At 36.1% G+C, this 5,748-nt stretch overlaps 1 long non-coding RNA gene and 1 pseudogene across 1 annotated transcript; one reads left to right on the forward strand and one right to left on the reverse strand.

Moving 5' to 3' along the window:
- Positions 1 to 899: 899 nt before the first annotated feature.
- Positions 900 to 2,018, forward strand: LOC120170842 (annotated as a pseudogene).
- A 186-nt stretch (positions 2,019 to 2,204) lies between these two features.
- On the reverse strand, positions 2,205 to 4,036 carry LOC120170841. Its single transcript, XR_005520821.1, has 2 exons — positions 3,717 to 4,036; positions 2,205 to 2,459 (listed from the first exon to the last, which is right to left on the reverse strand). It is a non-coding gene; the product is annotated as an uncharacterized LOC120170841 (long non-coding RNA).
- Between the last annotated feature and the right edge of the window lie 1,712 nt (positions 4,037 to 5,748).

The raw sequence follows: 5,748 nt of genomic DNA on the forward strand, positions 1-5,748 counted from the left end.
TCCTTTTTATAACCCCAAGTAAAGTCGATCCTCTAACAGAACATTACCCTAATATCACACCAACTCACTGTTGTTGTCACTGTTACAAGCATCTCCTTGCGTATTTTCGAATCGATAATACACAGATGTATTCTAATTTGGTTAAGTATAAAGACAATGCCTTAACTAAATGTTTCTAATAACGCCTACCACCAGATTCTCAGCTTCCAAACAGGTTTTTAGCTACTGCAGTGTCGTTTCCAGCTACTTGTGCACTGTATTTGGTTCCTGGTCACGCCTAGGGGTGTAAACGAGCCGAGTCGAGTTCGAGTATTGTTGAGCTCGACTCGACTCGAAAACTCTGAAATGGAACTCGACTCGACTCGACTCGAAAACTCGCGAGCTTAAAATTTTCAAGCTCGACTCGAACCCGAAATCCTGAACTGAAACTCGTGAGCAGCTTGAAAAGGCTCGAAATGAAAAAAAAGATTCTTAAACTTAACTAGATTGAAACCTCAAACTCAAACTCGAACATGAACCTTAAATACATGAAATCTTACTGTATTTAAAAAAAAAATCAATACATAAATATTAATATTATTATTAATTTATTTTTTTAAATAAAATCTTAATATATTATATTTTCGAGCTGCTCACGAGCTTTTCGAGTCGAATATCGAGTAGCTCGTTTCAGCTCGTTAAGAACTCGAGTCGAGTTCGAGCTCGAGTCGAGTCCATTCGATCCGAGTATTTATCGAGTCTTGATCGAGTCGATCTCGAATAACTCGCGATATGTCTCGTCTCATTTACAGCTCTAGTCACACGCCTTCTATGCAGCACTATTATTTATATCTATATATTTATATAGGTGTAAAGGGTTTCCAGCAAATTCACTCCCACATCAAATTATACAGTCCTTCCTCTCTAGATGGGAAATTCTCGGTTTCCGGTGATGCTTTTGCTTTCGATTTTTGTTGGTTCTTTCTCAGTTGCATCGGCCGGTGATTTCCATCAAGAGTTTGATCTGACATGGGGTGACCAACGTGCTCAGATTCTCAATGGTGGAGAGTTTCTTACGCTCTCTCTCAATAAGGCCTCCGGCTCAGGTTTCAGGTCTAAAAGAGAGTATCTTTTCAGAAGAATAGATATCCAGATCAAGCTTGTCGCCGGAAACTCTGCTGGCACCGTTACTGCTTTCTATGTAAGGTCTTTGTCTTGGTCTTTTTTTTTGTAGTAAGTTTGAAGCTAAACCTTGTTTTCTAATGTCGGGTTTTTGTTTGCAGTTATCTTCTGAAGGGCCAAACCATGACTAGATAGACTTTGAATTCTTAGGTAAGTTGAGTGGAGACCCTTATATTGTGCACACTAATGTTTACTGCCAAGGGAAAGGTGACAGGGAACAACAATTCTACCTATGGTTTGACCCAACCGAGCATTTCCACACCTACTCGATCGTTTGGAACCAGCGTCGGATTATGTAAGCTAAAACGTCACAACCCGTCAATTGGGAAGGTACTATCTCTCTTGGGACATGTCACGCCGGCATCTTGAGACCAACACGGCATGAAGCGATAGTATCTTATCGCTCGACGGGTCATGTAACTTAAAATCTCCAAGACAATGAAAAACTAAAAGATGAACTAACTCTTCTTTTCAAACTCATCAGTTTCCTGGTAGATAACATACCAATCAGAGTATTCAACAATGAAGAATCCATTGGAGCTCCCTTCCCCAAAAACCAGCCCATGAGGATATACTCGAGCCTGTGGGACACAGAGGACTGGGTGACGAGAGGAGGGCAGGTGAAAACGGATTGCTCCAACGCTCTTTTCAAGGCTTAATATCAGAATTTCAAAGCGAATTTGCATGTACATTGGTCAAATGTAAAATCTGATTGCGCTTCGCAAGTATTGAGCTTTGCCAGAAACAATTTTTGGCAAACTCGAGCATTGGATGCAAGTGGCAGAAGGCGACTCAGATGGGTGCAAAGGTATTTCATGGTGTACAATTATTGTGCCGATTTGAAGTGATTTCCCTAGGGTCGACCCCGTGTGTGTAGGAGTCCTAGGTTCCTCTAGCAGCAAAAAAATATTGCTTGCTCCAAATAAATCCTCGATAATGTTAATTGTCGAATGCAAGCTTTCAATGAAACATACACTCGTAAACTACTCGAGAACGGTTCGAAAAAGAAACAAACTTGATACAATGCAAAGGAAGCAAAAGAATTCTAAGATCAATAGTAAATGGCATGAACATCAGAACTGATGAAACACAAGCTGAAACATAGTTCTATAATCTAAATAATTTTAAAATAGATAAATTTACATTAAATTTTTACCTATGCTACGAGGACCAAAGGCTTCATTCCCTAACTCCAAACTTCGAGTATGTCAATCCATGATTTCTGTTAATATGTTCACGGTCAATGCCGGAATTGAGCAGAATCAGTCTAGCGAGCACCAGTTGCATTGTCCCTGGACCTAACATTATAAAACCATAAACAATCGTAAGCAAACTTTAACGAAACCAAACACACCCAAAAGGTAAAAGCAAACCCAAATCTTTGGCACACCGGCATTCGGTAAATGCAGTCTTAAAAACCTACAATGACCATCACTCTCCCAACATGAGAGACATTCAAACATAACACCAAGCTAACTTCTTTATTCTACATGCTTATTGTTGTGACTATCGCCAAGCTCGATACAATTTCTTATTTGAAGAATTCAGAATTGCAACAAGGCAGTTGCATGGTCACCTGTTTTAACGAGCTAGTACATACTTAGACAGGGTGGGGTATGAAACCAGGGCATGCTGTGATTGAAGAACTTTCAATGGTGGAGGAGAACATTTTGGTAGGGAAAAAGAGAATGAAAATTATGATGCAAAAACTTTCACATACACTATACAACCATCCACTCGTCAGGGAAATTCCGACTCCACAGAACTTCAGTGTGCCGAGATTAACATCCACCTCCCCATGTCCGGGAAGCGCATGTAGAAGATACATGGTTTCCCGGACAGTAAGAGTCAATGCACAAAAACAAAAATTGGCATATGGCCAAGACAGATATCAAGGAATAGCAGTAAGAGTCAGTTTATCCCAGGAATCTAAACTACAACTTCAGGTAAGACTCGAACGGTGCCTAGAAAACACTTCGAACATTCATTCTTATGTAGCACTACATTTCTTCCCATCACAAAGACGACATTATTCAAGTCCGAAAAGCACATGTTATCTTCTAGCTCAGCAATCGTCCTACAAATATGCACTAGAGACCTCAATATACAGTTATACACAACCACACTGTGAGCATTTTGATTAGGGAATCTTTCTGCAAATATCTACTCCAACATTGAAATTTAAACGCTTGAACCATTCGAATCGATCCACCGGAGAGACCTTGACACCACAACTTCAAATAATTATCTACATTCAAGTTTCTATTTTGACTGATTGTTCTATTCGTCCCCTTAGTTGCTTAGTTATCACAGATTTAAGCAAAAACAGAAAGGATTTGCAGAGGAACAAGAGCAGAATCATACAACATTGTAATAATTGGAGCAAAAGACAATAGATAGTAAGCTAAAAGACCCACACGAAGAAAAAGTAGAATCCCCCCAAAAGCTTAAACCCCAGCAGCTAGCACAGCAAAAACAAAACTAGAAAGAATGGAGAGAACTAATCTTCCCCCACACAAGCTAAAGAAATATGAAAGAAAAGAGGGAGAAAGAACCTTCTTGGCAAAAACAAACTCCGAGGAAAATGTAGTGGCAAGAGCAAACTATAATGGCCACGGTGAGCTGCTTGAGACATTGTAGCAGCAGCAGAGCACATTGTAAACCCTAAATTTTGTTGAGACAAAGACAGGGTTAATGTTAAAAAAATGCAGTGTGTATATAAATAAATATACTATATATATTAGATAAAATGAAAGTGTTTAATGAAAGCAAGGTTCATTCTGGGTATATAAAACTGGGAAGCACAACCACAGAGAGTAAAGAAAGTGAAAGTTTATAGCTTTGCACGAGTCCCAATGAATTTGGAACAGATAAAATTCGAAGGGGGTTGATTTAAATTGAATTATTTCACTTTTTTTTTTTTTTTGCAGTATCTGAGGTCATTTGTTGTTGCTACTGCTGAGGTGGTTGTAGCAGTTGCTCTCTTGTGCTGTATATTTGTCTTCGTGGCCGCATTTAACACGCTGGGGTCTTTTTTTTTTTTTGATTTTCAGGTTTGGGTATAAACGAGCCGAGTTGAGTTCAATTATTGTTGAGCTCTATTCTATTCGAAAATTTTAAAATGGAATTTGACACAACTCGAAAATTCATGAACTTAAAATTTTTATGCTCGACTTAAACTTGAAATCATGAATTGAAGCTCATAAAAGCTTAAAATGAAAAAAAAATCTTAAACTAGATTAAAGCCAAAAACTCAAACTTGAAATCGAACCTCAACCTTAAATACATAAAAACCTTATTATATTTTTTTAAAAAATAACTCAAAAATGTTAATATTATTAATAATTTATTTTAAAAAATAAAATATTAATATATTATATTTTCGAGCTGCTCACGAGCTTTTCAATTCGAGTATCAAGTAACTCGTTTCGGCTCGTTAAGAACTCAAGTCGAGTCCATTCGATTCGAGTATTTATCGAGTCTTGACCAGATTGATCTCGAATAACTCATTATATGTCTTGTCTCATTTACAACCCTATTCTGAACTTCAATTACTACAAGTGCAACTCAACTGGGTTGGCAATGTTATTTTTCATCTTGGTGTTTCTTTGGGAGCGTTGGAAACCCTCTCCTATGGGTGTTTAATGAGTTGAGGAGTTTGTGAGTAGATCGAACTCTACTCGATCAAAATTCAATAAAATTTCGACTAAGGTTAATTCGACTTGAACTCAAGCTCGACTCGAGACCTTAACGAGCTGAGTGGAGTAAAGTCGAACTCGTTAATTTTTTATAATTTTTTACTAGTTATCTAAAAAAATTTATTGATTTACTAACATATAATAAATGATTAATCTATTAATTTTCTAATAAAAATACTAAATTATTAATTAATAATTATTATTTTACTACACCCAAAATTAAACCTTAATTATTATTTTAGTGTATTTGTGGATTTTTATTTTGGTGGTTAAACTTTGAATTTGTTTCATACACTCGTGATAATTTTTTGTTAAATTTATCAATTTACGTTTATATTAAGTTGTATATAGTATTAGTAGATTTTATTATAGTTAAAAAAAAAATTGGTGAACTTAATGAGCAACGAGACGAGTAACGAGTCTAACGAGCAACGAATTTAATGACCACGAGTCGAATCGAGCAACAATTTTTTTTAACAAGTACGAGTCAAACACTGTGTAATCCATGATCAACTCGTTCGATAATCATCCCTTTGCTCTCCAATGGCGAATGACCATGGATGAAGACGGAAAATGAATATTTCTTTGCCAAAAAAACAGTTGGGGGATTTCTTATTCTCAACAATTAACACATTGATTTGATATATATGAATAATAAGGATATAGTTACATACTGTTATATAGAAAATGAATATTGAGATTACAGTAAAAAAAGTTTTATTAAGAAAAATATTAAAAATTTTAATCTCCATTATCAGTAATTGAAGAAGATTCATTCATAGAATGTAACATTATTATTGAAATGTCAATATCTTGATTGATAGAGATAAGATTATGATATATAATTGAAACAAATGTGTTGTCGTTAGATTAATAAAAGTTTAAATTA

This window comes from Hibiscus syriacus, unplaced genomic scaffold (genome assembly GCF_006381635.1).
Source record: "Hibiscus syriacus cultivar Baekdansim isolate YM2019G1 unplaced genomic scaffold, ASM638163v2 tig00111794_pilon, whole genome shotgun sequence".
Classification (NCBI taxonomy): domain Eukaryota; kingdom Viridiplantae; phylum Streptophyta; class Magnoliopsida; order Malvales; family Malvaceae; genus Hibiscus; species Hibiscus syriacus.